This window comes from Solanum tuberosum, unplaced genomic scaffold (assembly GCF_000226075.1).
Source record: "Solanum tuberosum cultivar DM 1-3 516 R44 unplaced genomic scaffold, SolTub_3.0 scf00033, whole genome shotgun sequence".
NCBI classification, from domain to species: Eukaryota; Viridiplantae; Streptophyta; class Magnoliopsida; order Solanales; family Solanaceae; genus Solanum; species Solanum tuberosum.
The window spans coordinates 1,395,296-1,422,848 of record NW_006238959.1 but is presented as its reverse complement, the minus strand read 5'-3'; positions in this window follow the sequence as shown (position 1 = coordinate 1,422,848).

The following is a 27,553-nucleotide window of genomic DNA, read 5'->3' as shown; positions in this document are numbered from 1 at the left end:
AATTTACTTATGCAAGGATCAATTGTGTACTCAAAGATTCAAATTGTGACACACCATTACCAAAGATTCTCATGCTCGCAATACTTGCTACTTGTGCAAGTTCAAGCTCAACGAAAGTATCTTAATGCCCTCACACAAAGAATGATTCCATTTTCACACACAGATACCATGCTCGCAATACTTGCTACTTGTGCAAGTTCAAGCTCAACAAAAAGTATCTAAATGCCCTCACATGAAGAATGATTCCATATTCACACACAAAGGTTAATCAATTCAAGATCAGAAAACAGATGCAACGCTCACACTCAAAAAGAGGAACACAATGCATGTTTTCACCTATAGGTTTGCCCTTATTTTCCAATTGACTCTCGATCAGGTTTGCTCAAGATCAAAAAGGTCTTTCTAAGGCTTGTAATGGGGCTGAGTGCAAAGGTATGGTCGTTTAGGCTCAATGACTTTATCCTCGTGAGATGTGGTGTACTCAAGGCGTTCCCTTCTTTTCCTTTATCACTTCTTTTTCTAGTGCTTCTAAGTCATCCTTTTATTCATTTCCCATGAATTGCTTGGAACCCTAATTTCTTTTGGACTTTATTCCACAAATTTCTTTTTCAATCTTTTGTCTTCCTTTTTTTTCTTTTTTTCCTTATATGGAGGGTTCCATTGTTCTGCAACATGGGTAAATGGGGACTTCTTATAGCACTTCTTGACTTCTTATAGCACTTCTTGACTTCTTCTTTTCCTTTTCACCACACCCCTAATTAGGCTTTTGTCCTAAGTTGGCTATTTACTAAACCACAAATCAAGAGGATTATAGGTGGTGGATCACGTAAGGTCTAGGGTTTATCAAGGTTCTTTCAAGAAAGGTAAGGCTCAAAGGGTGTTCAAGAGAGTTTCACACGCTCACGGGTAGGTCACTACAAGAGGTATATATCAAATTGGCTCTCACTCTTTCAAAGTTGCCTAAGATCATCTCAAGAGCATACCTTACTAAATCAATCGGACTAACAAGGTAAATTCTAGGTTTATTCATACAAGGTTCAAAGTAAGCTAAACACACAAGGCATCGACATTTCAGTCAAATAAGACTACACACATTTGCTAGTGAGCAACGGTCATCACAAGAGAATCAATTTGATAAACGGGTAGTCACAACGAGATGCAAAGAGTGCACATATTGTCTATGTAACTTCATTTGGCCTCGTCGTAGCCATGCATTCATGTTTGTTCAATTGAGAGCACTATTCAGTCATCGGTATTGATCGAAACCGAGACTCAAATTTTTGTAAAAGAACAGCCACTTTCAACACAAGAGGTGGCGAAAACTTTTCGAAAGGGTCAAAATTATTTTCAATTAAAACAAAAGGAGCCATAAGCTCAAACATCCACAAAGAGCAATATTAAAAACACAATTTAAAATAGACAGCCCAAATATCAAAATAACACACAAACAAAGGTGGGCCTCACCCCACCACAAATAAAAGCATTTGTCCTTAAATGGAAATAACAACGAATCTGAAAGGTAGAGTAAAGAAAGACAAAAAGGGATATAAAGAGGTGGTCCTGGCTACGTGATCGACTCATATGTCTGGGCTTCAGTGCTGGGGTAACCTCCAGAAGGACCCGCGCCACTGAATCCAGTAGAAAGAGCTTTGGCCAAGAAAGCCTGCACAGCAGCATCTATCATGATTTCCTCAGTCTCTGCTATGTCGTCTAATGCAGCTCCTTCGAACATCTCTTTATCAGTCTCTACTTCTGCTTCAGGATCTTCTGTCTGCTCCGTTCTATCTCCATATCCAATAGTAGTCTGAGGCCTCTTAGGCATTGCTGAAATTTCCACTGTTCCAAAGACCATGGACACATCGGTGGCCTTCAAGTTGTTCACATCTTTTTGTAGCTCATCAATGGCCGCTTTTAGAGCTATTATCTCACTAGTGGGTCCTTGATTGTGCTCACACACCGCTATTCTAGACGCTAGGGCGTCAATGGTAGTGTTCAGGGGTGTCATAACATCAGTTAGAGCCTTTTGGATCATGCTCGAAACAGATGCTTCTAAACAAGCAGCCCGGCGATCGGCAGACAGTGCCATTTGTCTCATCTGGATCAGGGAAGCATGGGTGAGTGGAGGCCTGGAAACTACAATAGAAGAGCTTGGAGTGTCAGTGAAAGTAGTAGTGGTAATGGATGTACCTGAAGGTCCAGAGGCTGGACTAAGCGGCAGTGCCTCTGCAGGTGTAGATCTAGTGGTCACCGCTTCCTTCTGCTTCTTTTCTGCTTGGTCCTAGAGATATTCGGCTTCGATCTTTAGGATGTTGGTGGAGGGTGTGGGTATCACTTCTACATCTCTCTTGGCATCCAAAGGCACTCGGGCATTTCTGTACTATGCAGTGATTAATACCGGAAAAGGGAGAGATGTCTGGCTTTGCTTTGCACGCATATGGATTTCAGAAGTAATAGTCATTTCCATATTTATCCTGGTTTTCTCTATGATGCATCCAAGACAGGCTGCTTTATTGAGGTGAAGGATTGATTCGTTCTGTGATGGCATGACGGAGCTGCTGATAAACCCAAACCAGTATCTTGCAGCTACGTTCATATCTTTCTTTTCAATTGGGATTCCTTCTGCTAGCCATTTCGGAGTATTATCATCTGAAATTAGTGGGGCCAACCACTGTTTCAGCACATCCAGTTGCTTTATTCTGATCAGGTGCTGACAGTGATCATCAATCTTAGTGGACATTCCCAAGGCTATGTTGATAGCTTCACTGTCACACACTACCTTCCTTCCTCTGACAACCACGTATTCAACTGCTTTGAAAAACGTGACTAGTCTCTTCCGTTGAGGTACCAATGCACTGTATGCACTATAAAACTCTCTTACCTAGCTTGGTATATAAGAACCACGTGGTTTTGTGAAAACTTGAAATATGTGATATTTCAGGCAATCCATTATCTCGGGATACCTATCGATCACTCCATCTATGGACAACCATTTTTCTTGAATGATCATTCTTAATCCATCAGACTTTAATCTATTCAATAATCTATGTGGGGGGCCTTGTACTGGCTGTGCCAGTACCATTGCCTGTTCTGGAGCTGGAGGAGTCTGAGTGGTGGATTGAGGATTTCTGATCGTAACTCATTCCTCCGTGCTTAATCTGTTTGGATCGTAACTCATTCCTCCGTGCTTCTCTCAATTCGTCTTTGCTTGAACTCATATTATCACTATCATATGTTGTTGGGTCGTTGGTGTAAAAACAAACGCTATTGGAGCTCGCATCTGATAGGTCAACAATTTTGTCCTTGCCATTGCCTTTTCTGCCAGTGTTAAAACGTTGCACAACTTTGCTTTCGGATGCAGCTGCATCCTCGTTGATTGTTATCCTTTTTTTCTTTCTTTGGGTTGGCTTCCTGCTTCCTGTAACTTTGGGTCTGTCCATATCTACAATCAATCAGGATTAAGTTAGAAAAAATTAAATCAGCGGTGCAGACTTTTAGTGGTAGATAAATTCGCCAAACTCGTCGGCGAATCAACAAGCCTCTTTGGTGACTTGGGTCGATCTCGCCTAAGATCCTGCCCTAAAAGCCTTCACTAGTCGGCGATGAAAAAGCTCCATCTGCGAATCGCCGACTACTTTCGGCGATCAAGGGTTTGTTCACAGAAAGTTACAGTGCAATGAAGATTCAAGAGTGCAGACAGAGGGCGATCTAAGCCACTTTTAGGCGAACCGCCTAGTTGTTTGACGAATCCGACCCAGTTCGCTAAACAAGCTAACGTGCCTTCTTCTAATTCAAATTCGACCTCACAAACTCCCAAAACACAATTTACAGTTGCAATAGCGAGATTAAAATAAGAACCATGACATTCATCCACCCAAAACTCAAATCATTTCATGCACAGGCAAAGAGGGATTTCATGAATCGAGATCAAATAGGTACGATTCACAGATCGACTCTAGCATTTAGACAAGATAGATTTATTCAGAGAGGCCTAGCACATGTCAATCCAACCAGTTTTAATTTGATGAGGGGACAAAATTTTAGTAGTTTCGGGGTTCGGGAAAAACCAACCTTTTATGCCGCTTGAACTATGTTGAACTGCTAGGAAGCAATATAATCCCACGCTTTGGAACTAATCGGCAACCAAAATACCAGGAGTGTAGAGATAATGAAAATTACTTACTAGATGCAGCTTTTGCGATAGTAGAAATTGAGTGGAAAATAAACATTTATCCAATTTTGAAACTATTGGCCTTTAAAAACTATGTAGTTGTTGCTCATTCGGTGATATTAGTCAGTACCACTGAATGATTCAGCGTTACGCCAAGTAGTTGCCCTCACCGACGATTGTTACAGACTGTAGCTTAGATCTTGAGTCTGTCAGCGGTCTAGATCGGAGCCGCCGAACTGTTCGGCGACTCACCGAATGGATCTATCAATTACCAATTCACACTTTTTTAAAATTCATTCTCCACGTTTCTACCTGCAAAATCAATGCACCATTATTTTTAAAATAAAACTAGAGCATGTAATGGTTTTGGGTTGCCTCCCAAGCAGCGCCTTAGTTAATGTCGTGGCACGACGCAAGTCAATGCTCAAATTGGATTTTTGGTGTTACATCTAGTGCAACTAGGTGATCCTGCGTGTTCATATGGATGAAGCTGAGGTGGTGCATGATTCAAAAGAGTTTCGATTAGCTGAATAGATCTAGAATGAGAGCCACTCATCTACTTTAGCTTTTCGACATTTTCTCTAATTTCCTCTAGTACTTTGTCTTGCTTATTCAGCTTTTGGAGGATGGTTAATAACACATTGTTGATGCATCTGTTTTCAATGTCCGTGCATCTTCCTTGCTCAGTAGATGATGAGTACTTGCTCTTTCCTTTGGACATCACTTCCAGCTCTTCAACCTTTTGGGTCAAGTCATTTATTTGTCCCAATAAAATGGTCAATTGCTGGTCCTTCTCCCCATCCTTGTTGGTTTAGCTGCAAGGTCAAGGAATTTGGATGCGGTCTCATAGGGGTATTTCTCACGGCCACTTGGCATAAGTTGGTTCATTATTTCTCTGTTTTCGAAACTTAGACCCTTGTAGAAGCATTCCAGTAGAACTAAATCGGGTATTTCATGAGTTGGGCATTATGTCAATAGTGTTTTAAACCTCATCCACGACTCATGAAAGGGTTCTCCTTCTAGATGCTTGAAATTCAGGATGTGATCCCTGAACCTCATCACTTCTGCTGGAAGGTACTCCATTGGTCCACCTTCTCCATCATGTATACTCATTGTCCTGCCTTAACACACAAACAACTAGACAAAACTAAAAATTAGGTAAGTAAACTACAACTAGCGAGAACAACAATTCTACTAACTAAAAATTCTCAAATAACACCACTCCCCGGCAGCGGCGCCATTTTGATGCTTATCGTGACTAACGACACTATCCTATGATATGAGTGGATCATTGATAATATAGTAACACAACCAAGGGTTGGGGTCGTGTCCCAAGGGAGCGGTTTTCAGAATTAATAGCCAATTAGAATTTCATTTAAAATTAGTCGTAGTTAAAGACATTTGCGATAAAAGACATTATAAATTAAAGGGGTGACACAAAAGTGTCAAATATCAAAGGGGGGGTTTTGTAAAAAGTAAATAAACAACAAAATAAACAAGAAAATCAAGTATGGAGAAGGTTTTTGGGATGTGACCGCATTACAAATTGAAATAAATCGTTGGATTCATGCTTTCAATAGGAAATTTGCAAGACAACAATCACTAGGCTAAGCTTTAAATGGAAATAAGTTCCCTCTCGGGAAACTTACCCCGTTTCAAATGCGTTCCTCTCGGACACCCATTTGCCGCATAAAGACCAGCCTACGCCTTACCAAAAACACATGGGTGGCTTTGTATTTGCAACTACAAACCCTTTAGATTAAACCACAACCACTAGGTGAAATCACCATTAAAATACATCTAACCTATCAGCAAGCAAGACCCAACAAGAATATCAACCCATATTTGCTAAATCACACCCCAAGAATGGGGTTTTTAGCCATACATCAAGAAATAAGAAATTACACCTAACATGATAATGAAATCAACTGGGTATAAGAAATTAAACCTTGAATTAAGCAAAGGAAGATGAATAGAGAAGACCCATTTCCAACTTGGGGAAGATGAACTCCTTTCTTCAAGTCTCCACAAAACCCTCTCCAAACTTGAGAGAAAAATATAAGCTAAAGTATGTTGTAAGGTGAAAAATAATAGTTCCACAGCAAGTGAAAATTGTAATAATTGTTTCCCCCTAAGTCTACAGCTCTACTAGTATTTATAGATTTCACAGATTTTGCTGCGGAGGATTGTTCGGCGACGTTAGTCGAGTTCGCCGACTGACTTGGTGACTCACCCTTCTTCAGTTTCATTGTCGTTTCATGCTTGCCTTCAGCGTCTTCAAGTTTTGGACCATTGGGCGGTATAGTACTGCTTCGCGGAACTATTCGACGACGCGCTGACTGCTCCTTTCTTCGCCTTTTGATCCACTTCCTGTAGGACGTCGCATACTTGAACATAGGGCGAAGTGTGTTCCTTCGGCGATTCGCCAAGCGGACTTGGCGATCCTCAGGTCTTCATTTCTTCGTTCTTTTCATCCCTTTTTGCTCCATTTTGCGCCTAAATGTCCATGTTTCCAGTAAAACTTCAAATACTTGAAACTTGAGAGTTTTCATCAGATATTGAGGCAAAATAAGCATTCAAGGACACTATTTCCACTAAAATAAAGCCCTAAATGAGTCCAATTTGTGGACTCATCCGCTGTCCACATCATCATCAAGCTAACAAAGTGCATGTTGGTCCATACCTTCATTGAATGGTTGGAATCAAACAAGAAAATTTTACTTGATTCTGCTGCAGGGGGACAAGCTTCAGAGAAAACATATGATGAGTTGTTCACATTGCTTAACATAATTTCACAAGGTAATCCCGAGTGGAATGTAGGAGGAGCTAAACCGGTCGTACAAAAGACTGCTGGATTGTTAGAAGTGGATGCAGTGACAGCCTTAATTGCACAAATTGCATGAATGCAAAATATGATGACTACACACTTCAGCAACATTTCACTAGTAGAGCAACTAGCTCAAGTTAATATGGTGCAGCAACCACCAACATGGTGTGAACTATGTGGAGGTGGAGATCACACTGCTGAGGTATGTGGAGCAAATCCAGAATTTGTTCATTTTGTAGGTATTGCCCAACTAGGAGAAAATCATCAAAATTACGGCAACACCTACAATCCAAGCTGGCGGAACCACCCAAACTTTTCATGGGGTGGTAGTCAAAATCAACACTAAGGACAGAACCAGTATAGGCCGCAATGTGGTGGACAACATTACAATCAGCAAGGTCATTGGAATCAGCAGGCTGCCAAGCAAGGTGATATGAGTGTGGAGGACATGCTAAAACAAATCATGGCTGACCAAGCTAAGTTGGCAGCAGATGTCTGAAACAACCAACTAGAGACCCAGAATTTGAAAAAGCAATTTGGGCAGTCACTAGGGCCCAGAATTCCCAACCACAAGGGGGTTTGCCTGGAAATACGAATCCAAACACAAAATAGGTAAATATTGTGAGTACCCAGAGTGATCATCCATTGGAGAAGTTAACTCCAAAGCCAAAATCTGCTGAAGAAAAAGGAAAGTAGGTAGATGAAGCTGGACCAAGTGAGCCAAGGATGATGAGGAACCAAAAGCAAAACCACCTAAACAAGTAGATTTTAACTTGCCGTTGATTGATGTGTTGCAGGCATTCCTAAGTATGCCAAATATGGAAAGATATTGTGGCCAACAAGAGTAGATTGGCGGAGTATGTAATAGTGGCACTCACTAAGGAGTGCAGTTCTAGGATCCAGAATAGGCTCCCAACTAAGTTGAATGATCCAGAGGGTTTTACTGTGCAAATAAAAATTGGTAAGTGCATTGAGGCAAGAGGGTTGTACGATTTGGGCGCGAGTATCAACTTGATGCCTACGTCCATGTTTCTAAAGTTAGGACTAGAAAGGCCCAAGTCCACAACAATAATATTGCAACTAGCCGACTGCTCGGTAACAAGGCCAGATGGAGTTATTGAGGATGTTTTAGTCCAAGTAGGAACTCTGATCTTCCCCGTAGACTTTGTCATCTTGGATTATGAGCTTGACCCAAAGGTCCCATTTATATTGGGACGCCCATTCCTAGCAACCGGTGGTGCGTTAATTGATGTGGCGGCTGGTAGACTGACAATGAGAGCTCATGACATGGTAGAGGTCTTTGATGTGTACAAGGCAATGAAGTTGCCTACAATATATGAGGAGTTGTCAGCAATTACAGTCATTGATGAGGAAACAACAGCTAAATATGTTGAAGCCCGAGACCCTTTAGAGAAAGTGTTCATTGGTAGACTGACAATGAGGGCTCATGACATGGTAGAGGTCTTTGATGTGTACAAGGCAATGAAGTTACCTACAATATATGAGGAGTTGTCAGCAATTACAGTCATTGATGAGGAAACAACAGCTAAATATGTTGAAGCCCGAGACCCTTTAGAGAAAGTATTCATTGGGCAGGACATTGAGGGGGACGCTAAAGCCCAGGAGTTGGCTAGTATTCTAGATGTCCCAAATATGAGTATGCTTTGCAAATTTCTGGAGCCATTAAACAGAGTCTTGGGACCACCTCCTAAGCCATCAATTGAGGAAGCACCGACGTTGGAGTTAAAAGTTCTCCCCTCTCATCTCATGTATGCATTTTTAGGTGCTAATGAATCGTTACCTGTAATCCTTTCTTCTACTTTGTCTAAAGTGCAGGTTGAGGCCTCTCTGAAAGTATTGAGGAATGGGGAAAAAGCGATAGACTGGTAGATGGCTGACATACATGGCATCCGCCCAATTTTATGCATGCACATGGTTCAGTCAAGTGTACAATTAGCACAGATTAAACCCAGTGATGAAAGATGTGGTGCGCAAGGAGGTGATTAAATAGATAAATGCAGGTATTGTATACCCAATTTCAGACAACAAGTGAGTCAGCCCAATTTAGTGTGTGCCTAAAAATTGAGGAATGACAGTGATCACCAATGAAAAGAATGAGTTGATTCCAACCAGGACAGTGATAGAGTGGCGAATATGCATGGATTACAGGAAATTGAATGAGGCCACCAGGAAGGATCACTACCCTATTCCTTTTATTGATCAGATGTTGGACAGGTTAGCTGAGCAAGAATATTATTGTTTCCTAGATGGCTATTCAGGATACAACCAAATCATGATTGCACCAGAGGACCAGGAGAAAACTACATTCGCTTGTCTGTATGGGACATATGCCTTCAAGTGAATGGCATTTGGGCTATGCAATGCCCCAGCCACCTTCCAAAGATGCATGATGGCCATCTTTCATGATATGGTCGAAGATTTTGTAGAGATATTCATGGATGATTTCTCAATCTTTGGGGAGCCTTATGACAGGTGTCTGGAAAATTTGGACAAGGTGCTGGCTAGATGCGAGGAAACTAATCTCGTCCTAAACTGAAAATAATGTCATTTTTTAGTGAAGTAAGGGATTGTATTGGGCGATAAGGTGTCAAATCGAGGGCTGGAAGTTGATCGTGCCAAAGTGGAAGTCATAGAAAAGTTACCTCCCCCAGTATCTGTTAAAGGAGTGAGAATTGTTTTGGGTCATGCTGGATTTTACAGAAGATTCATTAAGGATTTCTCTAAGACTGCAAGACCCATGTGCAGTCTCCTAGAGAAGAAGATGAAATTTGTCTTCAATGAGCAGTGCATTCGAGCTTTTGAGGCCTTGAAGAAGAAATTGATAGAAGCTCCAATCCTGACTTCCCCAAATTGGGAGCTTCCTTTGATTTGATGTGTGACGCAAGTGATGTAGCTGTAGGAGCAGTTTTAGGGAAAAGGAAAGAGAAGGTGTTTTACTCAATCTATTATGCAAGCAAAACACTGAATGCAACTCAAGCTAACTACACAGTGACCGAGAAAGAAATGCTAGCCTTGGTCTATGCTTTTGACAAATTTAGATCTTACCTGGTAAGGACTAAAGTTGTTGTTTATACTGACCATGCAGCTATCAGGTACCTGTTCAATAAGAAGGATGCAAAGTCGTGGTTGATTAGGTGGATTCTGTTGTTGCAAGAGTTTGACATAGAGATCAAGGACCGAAGAGGTTCTGAAAATTAGATTGCAGATCACTTGTCTAGGTTGGAGAGTTCGTCACATGTGGGTGAGCACGGTCATATTCGGGAAGAGTTTCATGATGAACAACTATTAGCGCTAGAGGTGACAGAATTACCACGGTATGCAGATATTGTAAATTGTTTGGTGAGCGGATTGTTCCCACCGGGTGCAACCACACGTCCAAAGAAGAGGTTGATTTATGATGCTCGGTTCTACATATGGGATGAGCCTTATCTATTCAAGCAGGGGCCTAACAAAATGATGAGGAGGTGTGTACCTGAATCTGAGATGAGACAAGTGATGGACAATTTCCACTCGTCTACATATGAGGGTCATCATGAAGGTGAACGCACTGCACATAAGGTGCTCCAATCAAGTTTTTTCTGGCCTACTCTATTTAAAGATATTGCAGGGTATTTGAAAAGTTGTGATCAATGCCAGAGGATGGGAACTATTTCTAGACGACATGAGATGCCATTACATAACATCTTGGAGGTCGAAATATTTGATGTCTGGGGGATCGACTTCATGGGACCATTCCCTCCATCCAATGAAAATCAATATATCCTGTTGGCCGTAGATTAAGTGTCAGAGTGGGTTGAGGCAGTAGCTCTGCCTACTAACGATGCTAAAGTGGTGCTGAAGTTTTTGAAGAAACATATCTTCATTCGGTTTGGAACTCCTAGAGCAATCAGTGATGGAGGGTGTTGCTCCCCGATATACATGCAAGTGTAAATGGTCGCATAAGTAATGCAGTGACTCTTAAAAGAACCGGATTATCGAACCCAAAGGACTTGTCAATTAACTATTTACTAAATTATACTAGTTTAATTATTTATTTAAGAGTTCCAAAAGAGTTTGATTATTTATAAAGAAAAGAATGCCGGAATTAAATAATAAAATATGCCGGAATTAAATAATAAAATTACATACAGTGATTGGGAAAATTCCAGGACTGCAACATGCAATGAATCTCATGTATCATATTCTTGGCTTAGAACTAATTTTAGTTGTCAAGTTACTGGTTAACAGGGTTAATTGTATGACGGGTCTCTCAACCTCTAGTCGCCTACTCCAGTTAGCTCAGTTAGCTGTCTAACTACATCGTTGAGCGGGGATAAACAGGCCTAACTGGCGAGCATTTATATTTCATCATGTTTCGTAACCAAGCAAGTTGTTCGTCCGGGCGTCACTCTTAAACACAAATCAACTCGTAATGGATGATCGAGCTTTCTATATTCTCTGGTCTATCTACCCTCTCCTCTCTCGATTTTAAGAATAGACAATAGATTTATCTGATGGTGCACAAGCATAAAATACTAAACAAGAATATAAAAGTAACTTATAATAACAACCAAGAATTAATTCAAGAACCTTAAATAATCAACATTCAATCTATAGCTACAACCCCAGAACAAAGGTGTTTAGCCACTAATCTCTAAGAAAAGAAAAAGAAGAACAGAACCCTAAAAAGTATTGACAACTTTATACTAGATGCCTTGTGATTGATCTCCCATAATAATTATTTATATGGAGTATTTATAGATGTGGAAACCCTAAATAAAATAATTGAGTCCAAAACAAATTAGGAACTCACCTTATAGGAATTGAATTCCACGTGAACTGTGTCGCTCAAATTATACGCGTCTTCAATTGTTGTTGCTGCCTGACACATGGCCCAGCAGGTAAGGCTCCTTTTGCAACTCTAATTCTTCCTTTTGTAGTTCATACATTTATATATTATTATATTCAATTAAATTCATTAAGTTGCTTGTTTGATTTCCTTCTTCAACCTTCCATCTTTAATTCGTTTTAGCTTCAAACTTCTTTAACTTGACATCAATTTACTCCTACAAATAAAATATATTATTTAGCACAATCCATAAAATTATTGCTAAAAAGGGCATATATAAATAATAAATGTGAGGCAAATAATGATTAAAATATATATTTTTGGCCTCACATCAACACCCCACACTTACACTTTTGTTCATCCTCGAGCAAACATTAAAGCTCATTTCAAATAAATAATACTAGGAATGTCATCACTTTGGTTGACACAAACAATTAGGCCATATACCAATTTCAAAACATCAAACACACTTCTCAATCATTATACAAGACATCCAAATAAACAACAAACCTCTAACCTCCTAACCTCAAGGAAGGACTTTAAACTCATCAAATTTAAGTTTGCTCGCTTATTCTCGTCAAAGAAAGCTAATAAAATCACCTATCTATCATGAAACAAGTGTCCTCACAAGAAGAAATAGTCCACACTCAATTCAAAAGATTGAATATAAATTAAGGATTTAGTATCAAAGAACAACTCACACTTATAAATAAAATTCACATATATGCACAAAGAACCATAGGCTTGCCCATTATGTACATCTCCACTAATTAAGCATATTTGAATAGAATCAAATAAAACTTTAACGGGTTGTAATGTAGTCTAGGGATAGGTAGGAAAACTATATAATAGAGACTTACACTTCCTTAAGAACTTTGCACTTTAAGACTTCATCACCCATTATTTTCTTCTCTTTATTTTTAACCCTCTCTTCAACAATTATTTCACAAGTAATTCTCATCATCTCAAGAATGCTTCAATCTTTTTCTTTTTTTTAAAAAAAAAGTTTTCCTTCATATTAGCCACCCTCAACTTACTTATTTTACATGCATTAAGGTGCACGATGTCCTTGGAAGGACCAGGGCCATCATCAATGTAACTTCTTTTGTTCATGTCACATTCTTTTGTTCTTCTCTTTTTTTTCATGTCACATTCTTTCAAAGAGGGTTTTTAAACACTTTGTAGCTATCATTGAATACCTTTTCACTCAACCATACTTTTTTCTTCAGAATTAACAATTAGAATAAGTCTATGCTATACTGCTCAAGGAAGCAAAGTGCAAAAACTAGGGATTCAACAAAAGAGTTAAGAGCAGCAAGTTCTAGACTAAGATGCAAAACATGAAATAAATAAATTCTCACCACACATGGCACAAGTATCAATCAAGATGGATTAATTCCACTTCTAAGATAGATAGGATCATAACAACTACAGAATAAAATAAGCTCTATTCAAAGTCACAACCATGAGCTTAGGTGTCAAAGAGTCTAGCAATTTCCTATCAATCAAGCATTCACAAGAAAGTACTACTAAAAAATTAGGCCTAAATAGCAAGTATCACACCACCCAAAAGGGTCTTTTATTTTCTCTCAAAAAAAAATTAAAAGAAAACTTATTCCTAAAAAATTAAAAGACACTCGGTTCAAAGGGACGATCCTCGAGAAAAGAACCGAAAACAAAAACCAAGAACCCATCCTAAAAAAAAGACTCAATAAAACAGTAAAAACAAGGAATTTATTCCTCCACCTCACACTTAAAAATATTCCATGTCCCCAAAGCATCAAATAAAATTTAAAACAAGGGTTAAAAAAAATCCCTGAGGCCTTTAGGCCTAGCTAGTAGCATGTTCTCTCAATTTTCATCAAGGGTCGTCACCCACACTTAAGCTCAAACGTGCTCCTTAGCTCTAAATTTCAGATACTCAGACTTCTCAAAAACCTGTAAAAAGAACACAAAAAAATAACACTAAAAAAAATAAGAAGCTACACTATAAATTGGGTTGCCTCCCAATAAGCGCCTAATTTAACGTCACGGCACGACACAAGTAAGTTCACCACTTTTCTTTCCACTTTGAACTTATGAATTGTACCCCTAACTTTACATCAACTTTTTTGCTCCTCTCAAGGGGAGGTGGTATAAAGATAAAGGAACCAAGTAATATATGTCGCATCTTGCACTTCTTGGCCCTTAGGTGAGGAATGTCGTTTTGTCTACGTGGACTAAAAACCTTTAAGATGTAGGGGCCTTGTACCTCATCTATACACTCATCTATTAGTTTAGATTTTATAGAACATTCTCACTTTTGTACTCTTTCTCAACATCTATATTAAGGAATAAGGTATAGTCGAATGGTTGGAATTCCTCTTTTTGCTCCACTAGTAGGTCATCATCCACGAAAATTGGTGACTGGCTTTAGACACCTCAATCTTTTTGTTCAAGTGAGCCTCCAAGTTATGAATATCTGAGCCAAATTGATCTATTTCTTGTGTGAGCTCAACTCTTCCTTCAATCAATTGGGTTGTCATGTATGCAAGACCATCACGGATAGAATCTTCTAACTTTAGAAGTTGAGTTTGTCCTGGTATCCAATATTGGCTCACTATCTCCGTTTCTCCATAACTTTCTCCTTGTTGGGCTTAAATCTCTTCTAATTGAGCTTCGACTATAATTTCTAATTGAATAGCGTCAACCTTATCCAATAGTTTTATGAATTTTTTGTGCTCTTCCGCGCATTCAAATGTTTGTTTCGTGATTTTTAAATTAACTTTGTCCATCGTGTTTGTATATTCCATAAGTGAATCACATTGCGCGCCTCTTGTTTTGCATTCTCCAATTCATCGTCCCTGTCAGTATCACAAATAACAGAAGAATCATAATAGGGGCTCGGGGGAAAGAAATAAGATTTAGGACAACCATTCCAATGAATATATTGACGACCACATATATGACATAAAGAACATTCATCACCCAACCACGGTTTATCCCAATCATCCATATCAATAAGAGTACCAAATTATTCAAAAAAAAACAAAAAAAAAGTAATAATTAATTGTTAAGAGAAAAAAATAACTAATTAAAAAACACAAAAAAATAAATAAATAAAAAGAAAAAGTATAACCTAGAAGAATAGTTAATTTTTAAGTTCCTTTGGCAGCGGCGCCAAAAACTTGTTGCTCCCCAATATACACGCAAGTGAACGTGGTCGCGCAAGTAATATAGTGACTCTTAAAAGAACCGGAATATCGATCCCAAAGGACTTGTCAATTAACAATTTACTAAATTATACTGGTCTAATTAATTATTTAAGAGTGCCAAAAGAGTTTGATTGATATTTATAAATAAAAGAATGCAGGAATTAAATAATAAGATTACTTACAGTGATTGGGAAAATTCTAGGGCTGCAGCATGCAATGAATCTCATGTATCATATTCTTGGCTTAGAACTAATTTTAGTTGTCAAGTTACTAGTTTACATGGTTAATTGTATAAGTCGGGTCTCTCAACCTCTAGTCGCCTACTCCAGTTAGTTGCCTAACAACATCGTTAAGCGGGGATAAACAAGCCTAACTAGCGAGCATTTATATTTTATCATGTTTCGTAACCAAGCAAGTTGTTCGTCCGGGTGTCACTCCTAAACACAAATCAACTCATAGTGGATGATCAAGTTTTCTATATTGTCTGGTCTATCTACCCTCTCCTCTCTCGATTTTATGAATAGACAATAGATTTATCTTATGGTGCGCAAGCATAAAATACTAAAACAAGAATATAAAAGTAACTTATAATGACAACCAAGAATTAATTCAAGAACCTTAAATAATGAACATTCAATCCATAGCTACAGCCCTAGAATAAAGGCGTTTATCCACTAATCTCTAAGAAAAGAGCCCTAAAAAGCATTGATAACTTTATACTTGATGCCCTATGATTGATCTCCCATAATTATTATTTCTATGGACTATTTATAAATGTAGAAACCCTAAATAAAATAATTGAGTCCAAAATAAATTAGGAACCCAAAACCTTATTGGAATTGAATTCCACGTGAACTGTGTCGCTCAAATTATACGTGTCTTCACTTGTTGTTGCTGCCTGACACGTGGCCCAGCAGGTAAGGCTCCATTTGCAACTCTAATTCTTCCTTTTGTAATTTATTTTTTTTAAGTCAAATTTGGACTCAAAGTCCTTATTATTAATAATCAAAATGGGCCATGCTCCTTATTACAATATAAGATACCTGGTCGGCCCAAAAGTGACTAGACCAGGTGAGTAAAAAATGAGCTATTCCTTAGGATTTCCTAAAGGAATCATTTCCACTTTTTCCTCTTTTGTTCTTCTTCTTCTCTAGCTCATTCCGCCTCTCTAGTCGCTGCCATGATTTGGTTCAAAAAACGCCTTTCTGTATAGTCCTGTAAGTGTTGAATTTGTTCCTCATTTTTGTTCTTTGATACTCCTCCCCTGATTCCTTTTTCCTGCAGTTGAAGCCAAATAGGAGAAGATGTTTCTGAGCTTTAATCACCAGATCTCTTTTCTGGATGCACACTACCACTTCAAATTTGGCCCTTTTACTCTCGTCTTTTGTTTATCCCTGTATCTCTTTTTGTTGGCTAAGCATGTTGTCCATTATTGTACAAGTTAATTTTCCTTGTTTTGATACGAACTGAGGGGACTTGATATTTATCAATGTTCAAAAGCTTTCTTCCCTTACTTGGCAATTGTTGAAAATTAAGGAATATTTGCTTATCTTCTGTATTGACTGCTGAATTAGCTATACAATCTGCTAGCTGATTTGCTTCTCTAAAAATGTGTCGAACATTCACTATAATTTTTCCAAGCATGTTATGAATGTCTTCCATTATTTCTACTAGCTCCCACGGTATTCTCCAATTTCTGCTGATCATATTTTTAAGCACTAGGGAATCAGTTTCCAGTTGAACCTGATTTAGTTTTTCCCTAATGCAATACTTAAGTGCTTCCAGAACTGTTTTTGCCTCTTCCTCCATGTTAGTAGCTATCCCCAAACTCTAAGCTTCTGCATATATAAGATCTCCACTAATGTCCCTTAGGCAAAATCCATATGCACTTTGTCCTGGATTGCCTTTGCTTGCCCCATCAGTATTGCAAGTAATCCATCCTTCTTTTGGCTGCAACCATTTAACAATCCTAAAGTATAAAGTAGGTTTGTAACTCTTCAATGTGTCCACCATTTCTGGCCAGTGACAGGTTAGTCCTTTTGTAATTCATACATTTATATATTATTATATTCAATTTAATCCATTAAGCTGTCTGCTTGATTTTTTTCTTCAACCTTCTACCTTTAATTCGTTTTAGCTTCAAACTTCTTTAACTTGACACCAATTTACTCCTACAAATAAAATATACTATTTAGCACAATCCATAAAATTCATGCTAAAAAAGGGCATATATAAATAATAAATGTGAGGCAAATAATGATTAAAATATGTATCTTTGTCCTCACATCAGAGGGACACACTTTATAAATCAATTGGTGAAGAATATCTTAGCTAAATATGGAGCCAGGCACAAGGTAGCTATATCGTACCACCCTCAAACTAATGGCCAGGTAGAAGTGTTAAACTGGGAGGTGAAGCAGATTTTGCAAAAAATAGTGAATGCCCAAAGGAAAGATTGGGCAATGAAGCTTGATGATGTGTTATGGGTGCACAGGACGGCCTATAAGACACATATAGGGACTTCTCCCTACCACTTGGTGTTTGGTAAAACGTGTCATCTTCCGGTTGAATTAGAACACCAGGCTTATTGGACAGTGAAGAAGTTCAATTTGGATCTGAAACTAGTCGGGAGAAAAAAGAGGGGTCAGCTACATTAATTGGAAGAATTCAGACTCCATGTCTATGAGAATGCGAAGCTCTATAAGAAGAAGACTAAGTGATGGCATGATAAGCATATTGTGCCCCGACTCTTTGAGCCTAGTCAAAAAGTATTACTCTCTCCGTTTCACAAAGAATAGTCTAGTTTGACTTGGCACTAAGTTTAAGAAAATAAAGATGACTTTTGAATCTTGTGGTCCTAAATTAATATATCAAATGTACAAAATTTCCATTTAATCTTGTGGCCTTAAACATGTCATGTGAAAAACTGAAATTAAAATGTTACCAAAAAAGGAAAGAGGCCATTCTTTTTGAAACAGACTAAAAAGTAAATGAGGTTATTCTTTTTGAAACGGAGGGAGTATTGTTTAACTCTAGATTGCGATTGTTTCCAGGTAAGTTGAAGTCAAAATGGAGCGGACCATTCGAGGTGGTGCACATGACCAACCGTGGAGCTGTAGAGTTATGGAACGAAGGCAAACAGTCCACATTCATAATGAATGGATAGATGATGAAGCATTACTTCGGACAAGAGGTGGATCGAGAAGAAGAGAATTTGGATTTGAGCAATGAATGATGGGGAGCTGAGTCGTGCCGCGACGTTAAATCAGACGCTACTCGGGAGGCAACCCGTGACTTTGTACTATAAAGGACATTTTCTTTTTATTTTGTTTTGATAGGTTAGTTCTTGTTATTTTTAGTTATCTGTTAGTTTATTTATTTTCGAAGTTGTAATTTGTAAGTCAAAAAAAGAGGGAAAATTTTTGGGCAACAAAACAGTGGAGTCTGCGACCTGCCCGCATCTCGGACCCGTTTCTGCAAGGTAATGGGCGCCCCATGAGAAGGCTCACAAATACAAGTGTAGTTCGCGACAGCTCCGTGTCGCGGATATGTTGCTGGGAATTACAAAAATTATGAGGGATAAACAGTAGAGTCCGCGACCGGAGCGTGTCGCGGACATGCTTCCACTGCGCACAAGTTCTCCCGCGTGACGAAGCGGAAATCACAAAGCATGTTCGTGACAGCTCCGCGTCACGGACCTGGTAAGTTTTCCACATCTATTTCATTAAAAAGTCGAGATTTACCCGGCTAATAGGGCAAATCCTGACCCCCAGTCCCTTTTAACCCCAAAAGAAGCATTTTTCCCTATTCCTTCAAGAAATTGAATTACATTTCACTCCTCCCCAACCCTAACACATCTTTCTAAACAAATCTGTGTCGCAAAATGGAAATTACTCATCAATTACTTCAATTTTCATGGGTCTAAGCATTAAAGGTATGTTTCCTACTCTTTTTGTTCTTTATTTTGGATGAGTTAGTAAAGTTAGGGTTGGTATTCATGTGGTTGATGGGTGAGTTTATTTTATTTGTTGAAATTGTTTGCTCTTTGTGATCTTCTACCTATTGAATTATACCCATGGTTGTAAACCTTGTTAGAATGAACTCAATTGATAATAGAAGAGGATACTTTGAATGGGTGATTTGAAAATTAGGCTTTGTGAAATATTGAGTAGCAAAACTGTTATGAGGGGAATGATTGATTAAAGCATGGTTGTTGGTTCGAAGTCTTGAGTAGAATCAAAGTAGCAAGGGTTTTGTGTTTGAATTAGGTGGGTGTGAGAATAATATGATGAAAACAACAGTGGGAAGTCTGAGTACCTTGTTGTTGGTGATATTGGTGCTTGAAAATAAGTGTGGGGTGAGTTTGGTGATTGGGTCACATTACTTAAAATTATAATTGTCTTATTGTAGGATATCATGTCTGGCACATAAAGATCTGGCAAAGCGGTCGCGTCTAGTAGCTGTAAGAGACTAAGAACTGGCACAACCATTCCCCCAGCACCTGCAGTCCCAAGAGGTCAAACTCAACGCTACAGTGCTAAGGCAGTTACGTCTGAAGGAAAGAAGTGGTATAAAACCCATACCAAAACTAAGTACTTTTCAGATGTGGCGATTGAGGATGTGCAATTGGAGAGGGAGTTCCTTTAGATTATGCACCACTTGTAAGATTTGCGCATGGGATTCATCTTTGAAGACCATTCGAAGTGCAATGTGAGCGTAGTTCGGGAATTCTATGCCAATTAGAAACCTGATGCTCGTTCTCATTTTGTAACCATGCGAGGCGTAGAGGTATCTCTTACACCCTCAACTATCAATCAAGTACTAGCACTGCAGAAGCCCCTTCTGATATCCTGACTGGCTTAAACTTTGTGTGGCAAGCAGTCCACTGCTAAGTGGATTCGACATGGGCACCGTGGCTATCATCAGTCCTACCCTTATGCACACATGAATCGAGAAGCTCGGGTGTGGATAAAAATTGTCATGAACTATTTAATACCAGATCTGCATTTCACTGAGGTGGAGAGGGACCGAGTGTGCTTGGTCTATGCTCTGATGAAGGATTTACCCATCAATGTGGGCGCGGTGTTGAAATCATCCATGTGAAAGGCAAGAGTGCATAGAGGCCGAAGGTATGCATTTGGGGGACTAATTACTAGTTTGTGTAGGAAAGCAGGAGTACCAGAGGAAAGCGTAGGTTACTTAGCACATTTGTTCACCACACCCCTAGATGTCACAAAGACAAAGGGGCCGAAGAATATGCATTGACCCCACCCTCATTACATCAGAGCGTAACATGAGGGATGATCTGATCACTACACACATGTTTGGACTTGAAATGCTACGGCACAAAATTGGTTGTCGAGCTTCAACTCAGGAACAGTTGGATGAAATTGCAACGAGGTACCCCCAGAATGAACATGTTGATGCATTGTTGAGACTCGGGCCTGTATTTCTAGAGCTCGTATGGGATGAAGACAAGTGACGAACCATGTTAGATAGTGAATCTGATCCTGATGTAGAGGAGGGTGACCTGTTGGCTCTAGAGGGCACCGGCGGTGATGCTGACATGGACGAATGATCAGGGAAGTACACTCGCCCTACTTTGCTTTCATTTTAATATATGTCGCACTGGGGACAATGCTACATTTTTAAGTGTGGGGTGGGAGTCATATATCTGTGTAAATATTTTTGTTTTTGCTATTTCGTTTTGGGTTCCTTGGAAGTTGTTTTCGGTTCTTTGGCCAAAGACAGTCTCGTTAAATCGTATAAAAAAGATTTTTTTTCTTAGGATTGAGTCAATGTCATAGTTGAGTCAAGTTGCCCTATGATAGATGGATGGCAACCATCTTAAGGGCAGTTTTTGTCATTGGGTCTGTAGGGTTGGCATCTTGCTAAGGCTGCACAGCTGCATTGAGTTAGGTTGGAGGTTGAAAATAATGGATGACTCTGTGTTAAGACATTTAGGCTCTTTTATGTGACTCTAAATGACGTGTGCTTAAAATGAATTTGTTCCAGTAATGGGGAAGTAGTATGTAGTGATCAGTTCTGATTTGAATGTGTGCCATGTGTGTGAGGTTTGTGTATTCCTTGCTACTAATTGATGTCCAGAACTTGCCTGTTGTGTCTGCAAAGTGAAAGAGAGAATAAGGAGTTGAGTAAGTGATATAGGCATTTCTTTGATGCCTTGTTTGTTTTCTTCACGTACCCACCTTTATTTATATCCTTAGTTAACCTCGTCGATCCTTTCACTTATTCTTTGGTAGCCAAACATGAAGCTTATTCCCGTTCCTTCTATGGCCTATAAATTTGATCCAAAAGCTCCTAAGCGCTTGGAGTGAACAATAGTGAAGGAAAATCAAGAATGAGTGTGAAGACCCTTAGCACAAATCTGGCTTGTGTAGCTAAAAAAAATTAAAAAAATTGATGAATTGAGAATAAAGATGGTGGGAAGAAATGAATGTTGAGTGCCTTACGATAAAAGGCTGAGTGGTTTCAAGAAAAGAGGCATTAGAAGAAGGGTATTAAAAGAAGGTCCAAAAATGAAGTTTGTCTTGTATTAAAGTTCTTGGGAATGAAGTCACTATTCATAGCCAAAAATAGTTCTTACCCATCCCCTAGCCTACATTACAACCCTTAAAAGACCTAATTGATCTTGAACTTCCGCATTCTTGAAAGTAGTGATGCAGTACACTAAAGGGAAGCCTATGGTTCGTTGGTTGTGGCATGTGAATTCTTTTGAGAGTGTGAGCGAAATTTGCTTCCCACACCCATTATTGTTTGAAGTTTTATGTGTGAGTAAATCAAGGTGTTCACTTGTTGTGAGGGCACATGTTTAATGAGGGCTGGTAACTGATGTAACTGTGTATCCAAAAATTGTGCATGAGTTTGTTGCGTTCTAAGAGTCCATTCTTGAGGCTAGAAGGTTTTGTGCGAGTTGTCTTAGTGATTGAATGATGTTGTTATTCTATTGTGAAGCTCTTGTAGTTGTTGTGGCCGAAGCTGGAATGCCTTTGGATGGAAATGTAATAGAGTCGTCAGATGCATAACAGTGTGGTAGTGTTCGAGGACGAACAAAGGTTTAATTGTGGGGTGGTGATCTTAGGCATATTTATGCGCCTAATAACCAATTTATCACATATATATAGCTCTAAGTTTGAGAGAAAATTCCTATTCGGAACTGAAATTTTAGAGTCCATTGATTGTGTTTCCTCTAACCAATATGATTAGATGTTGCAGGGTGAAAAACAAGGAAAAGGGAGCGAAAAAGGACACCATGCAAAAGTCAGAGAATAGAAGTCCAAGTTACTAAGGAGAAATGGCCAAGAAGCTGGAAAAATACATTGTGAAGGAGCAACTCCGCATCGCAGAACTAAAGCCTGCATGAAGAAAATGAATTTTACAAAACAGTGGAGTGCGTGATGAGAGCGTGTCACGGAGTTGGATCAAGCTATTCAAAATGTGCATCAAGGGAACAGGTCTGCGTCGCGGACCTAGACTTCAGATTTGCATCACGTATTTTATTTCAGATTATAAATAGTCCAACTGTATTATTTTATCATTATCCAGTTTTTGAATAATGGAAAACACGATTTTGGCAATTTTGCTGACTATCTCTAGGGCTTTTCTTCTACTCTTTCATTTTGGTAAACACTTCTATGATCTTTGAACATTATTTGATGATGTTTCATACTATGAGTAGCTAAATTCCCTTATTCTAGGGTTGTAGCTACGATTAATGGCATAATAGTGTTTATTTCTAGCATGAGATATGTTTTCTTATGATTTATGCTTGCATTCTTGTTTATCTATGTTGATGTTTGATCACCATTAAAATAAACTCATTGTCCACTCTTGAACTCGGAAGACGAATAGAGGGATAGACCAAGGAATGTGAGAAATGTGTTCATTCTAGGGTAACACTTGGAGTGTTTCGAATATAGGATAGGATTATACCTATATGCCACATTTGATTAATGTGCAAGATGATAACTTAATGCTTCGCTATTGGTTCATGCCTATCCTCGTTCAACGATGTAGTTAGGCTGGTAATGGTGGTAGGCGATTAGAGGTCGTAAGATCATGATCGTAAAATCAACCTTGTGAATCAATAATGAGGTGAACCTATCGACTGCTAGGATAAGTGATTATTATGTTTGAAATCGGTGTATGCTACAACCCTGGAATATTTTCCAAATTGTGAAACCCCTTTGTTTGTAACTGTTTTAATTGTAGTAATTAATATTTGAAACTGTTTAATTTAGTTGATACAAACAAACTCCTAAAATTGTTTGTCGCATAAGTAAATTTACTTTAGTTACAATAAATTTAGTGTTTGTTGATTTGAAGTCCTTTGGGTTCGATAATCCGGCTCGAAAGAGTCGTTGTACTACTTGAGTGACCGCGTGCACTTGCGTGTGCATTTGGACGTAACATATTGTAATATTGCAAAGTAGTGTGAATCTAAGTAATTAGATCCTAAAGTAATGCGATTTGTGTAAGTTACCCTTTAATTTAAGGAAAAGTTTTGAAAATGACTAATATTAGACATATATAGCTATATTTTGGGTATTTAACTTTCATAGCAAAAAAAAAAAGGTGAGCGATATTGGGATGAAAAGGAGAGATGCAAGTGATATTGGGAGAGTAAGGAGAGATGCGAGCAAGATCTAGGATAAAGAGAGGAGAGATGCTAGATATACATTATATTTGATGAATACAAGTTGTACCAACGAGTATGAGATATACAAGTTGATACAAGATATATCACTTGTGTAATATATTCATTCGCTCTTGTAGCGCTTGTATTCATTCATGATATATAATTGCAGGCTGATACATGTGTATTTGATACATACACTCTGAAACATCTTTATCACTTGTATTCATTCGCTCTACTATCACTTGTTGTCACGACCCAAACCGTCATGAGTGGCACCCACACTAACCCTCCGGTGGAAGAACCATAACTACAACCTAACTACACAACTTAACGAAAATATATGCATTTAAAGGTACAGAAGTAGGTTTAAAGGCAGAAATTATATATAGTTTCCATAAACTCCAAAGGTTCAACTAACACAACGAACATAACTAATGCGGAAGTTCAACCCCTAGAACCTGAAAGTCATTTTGCCAAAACTCTAACAATTCACAAGTCTAAGCAATAGGGATACAATCCTGAAACTTAAAACATAACAAAGATCTAAGAGCTAGTCTAAGTCCGAGAGAATGGACTAAATAGAAGAGAACTCATGGCAGCCCTGAAGAACTGGTTCACCCTTTAATTCGGTCTCGATCACTGATCTCCTAAATGAGATCTGTCACTAGCCGCCTAAAGATGTCATGTACTCAACAAAGAAAGAGCAAGTGCATTATCAGCATGCAACCACAATGTACTGGTAGGATCACGCGGCTATCCCGCTAAGAGAAATATATATAAGTAGTCACAACAAATTTAACATGACATGTACGGAATATAAACACAGTTATCATTCAAGAGCAATGTACAAATCCACATTCTCAATAACAAGTAACTATGACAATTCAATGGTCCTACTATTAGTGTACCAGAACGTGGCACCCGATCCCAATTAGTGTGAGGAAAGTGACACCCGATCCAATATATGTACCGAAACGTGACACCCGATCCAATATATGTACCGGAACGTGACACCCGATCCAATGTAAGTGTCGGAACGTGACACCCGATCCCAGTTAGTGTGTCGGAACGTGACACCCGATCCATTCAACACAACCCATAATCACAATCACAATCATATGTACATTCTCATAATTATACAATCAAGTGTTGAATCATGGCATACATTTATTCATTCGTACTCATTTCATTAGGTTTGATCAACAATGTTTCATTCACATACGTACATGCATTACAATGAAGCAATCACCCATATGTATCACGCAAACATGAAATCAAACCATCACCTACCTCGAAACCAAGCTTGAATCATCCTAAGATACATGAATCTTCCCTTTCCGGATTCTTTCCGTTTGTTCTAGGTCTACAAACAACAATTTATTGCAAGGATCAATTAATGAGGCCTAGTTACCTGGTTACAATCAAATTCGTCAACCCTAGACCAAACTCAAGATCCCAATACCCAACTTAGGGTTTTTTCCACCATTAATTTCAGGTCAAAACCCTCCCACAATAATAATTAACCAAGAATCTAAGATATATGGATCAAAAATTGGATTAGAGGAGTAAAATCCTTACTTTTAACACCAAAAGTCATGGAAAACTGTCAGGAACTCGTCCCGGGTCGCCTCCTAACCCTTAAGAATGAAGGTTTGCAGAAAATAATGTTTTTGGGGGATTTACCCGATTTAAGTCGCGATTGTCCCGCTACAACGAGATCCATCCCACTACAGCGGCCTGCACAGAGACAGAACCTCGGAATTTGAGTTCCAAGCCCCCATTTCTCAACACACTTTCAAATCAGGACATTCTAAAACTACCTCTTCATGCCAAGTTCAGTTTCGGAAGTTCTACTCGCCCGAATTCGATTTTGTAAAGTCGTACGGGTTCCTTAACGTCTTAGCTATCAACTCATGTGACCAAATTCATTATTAAATCTTTCATTTATTACCAGTTTCCATAGACCTCACATGACTCAGGTTTTGTCGAAATTTAGACTAGGCTAGGAATTTTCAAGTTACTACAAAAAGTTTTTATGACCCAAATTCTTTCCCCATTGGCTTTTCTATAACAACAGGAACAAGTCGTTACAATAGATACCAATTTACCCATCACTCGTCCCCAAGTGATAAACTAGGAAAAACTGGCTAAGGTAAGAGTAGAGTAGTATCTGAATCGCCGAATAGCTGGGGATACTTGTCTCGCATGTCCTTCTCGGTTTCCCAAGTAACTTCCTCAACCGGACGATGTTCCATTGAATTTTCACGGACTTATTTCCTTGGTCCTCAGCTTCCGGACATCACGATCAATAATTGCAACCGGTTCTTCCTCATATTGAAGGTCTCAATGAAGTCATCCCGATACTCAAGTGATAAATATTGTTGTATGTAAACTTAACAACAAAAGCAATTCCCAACAACCACCACAGTTGATCGTACACACGTCTGCAATATGTTATCAAAGACCTTGACAAAATTATTGGGATGAATCATTTCACACTTAAGTATGATAAAATTCCAATTCAATACTCGTGTGAACCTGAACCAACCAACACACACTCATAATACCCAAACAATCATAGTTCTTAACAACATCTTCATCCCACAACATAAATTCCCATGAGCTTAAGTTATAAAAATTTGATCTTTAGACACCGTATACTCATCGAGGGATATGTCTAAGCATACTAACCCCTTAGAAACACTATTGAAATGCTAGATTTAGCAATTGTGATTGTAGATTACCCTTAAGAACAGTAGAATTAAACCCAATGATCCACACATTCTACTAAGAGAACATCGCAGGATCGGTACACCTGATCCACCACTAAGGATCCACCCACCAAAGTGAAAGCACATGTGAGCATAGCTAGTGAACCATACTCACAACCATGTACAAGACGAGATAGATGGTTACATAAGAATTTAAGGAATACTTATTGAATCGCATCAAAGGTTTTCTCCCAAACTGCCGACATCAGCCGTTTATATCCAGTTGACTCCACATACTCTTCACATCATTCCACTGAAGCCCACACTCTCAATACTAACAACCATCATAAACACTCCAACCATTTACCTTACTATAAACCAACAATTTTAAATGAAGACATTTCTTAGGTACTTGACAATCAACAATAATAAACCTTACGACTCAACCCAGGTGTAAGTCCTTTCAATTGCTCAATACCTGCTACAATTGATCATTTCTCAATTCTCACCTTGACAATTCATACCTTGACAAAATATATCACAACGAATGTTGACTTACAATGAAAAATATGAATTGTAAATTCAACCATATAACATAATGCCCCTTATCTATCAATATTAGCTTGTACCTTGAAGATTTTTATGAATTCATGGATCTTCGCATATCATTGATCGCATCTCCATCAATCTTACAATATCCTTCGCTAAAAATTCAATCGTACTCATTATTAAACTCAAAACCAAAACAAAGCATTTATCATCACACTCGAGCTAATGTCTGTACACTCCTTTCTCAAGTCTTTTCCCATAGTTTTTAACCAATCTAATGGACCCGTGACACTATTACCATAGCCACAACAATGAATGAATTCCGCATATCTGAACCCAATTCTCTACCCCTGTGAAGATACTCTTTAGCCTTTGCAATCAAATAAAGTATTCTTGCTCTTGCCTCTCTCTAAAGGTTGTACTACATCCCACTATTTGTCTTCATTATGACTCTAGTTCTTTTAAATTCTATTCGAGTGGTGTCCCACCATCTCTTAAAACCTTCCATACAACCACGTTACTCACCAAATATTAGGAAACAACAACCTTAGATACTCGCGAGTCGTAATTACTATACAAAATTCGCTTAACCACAA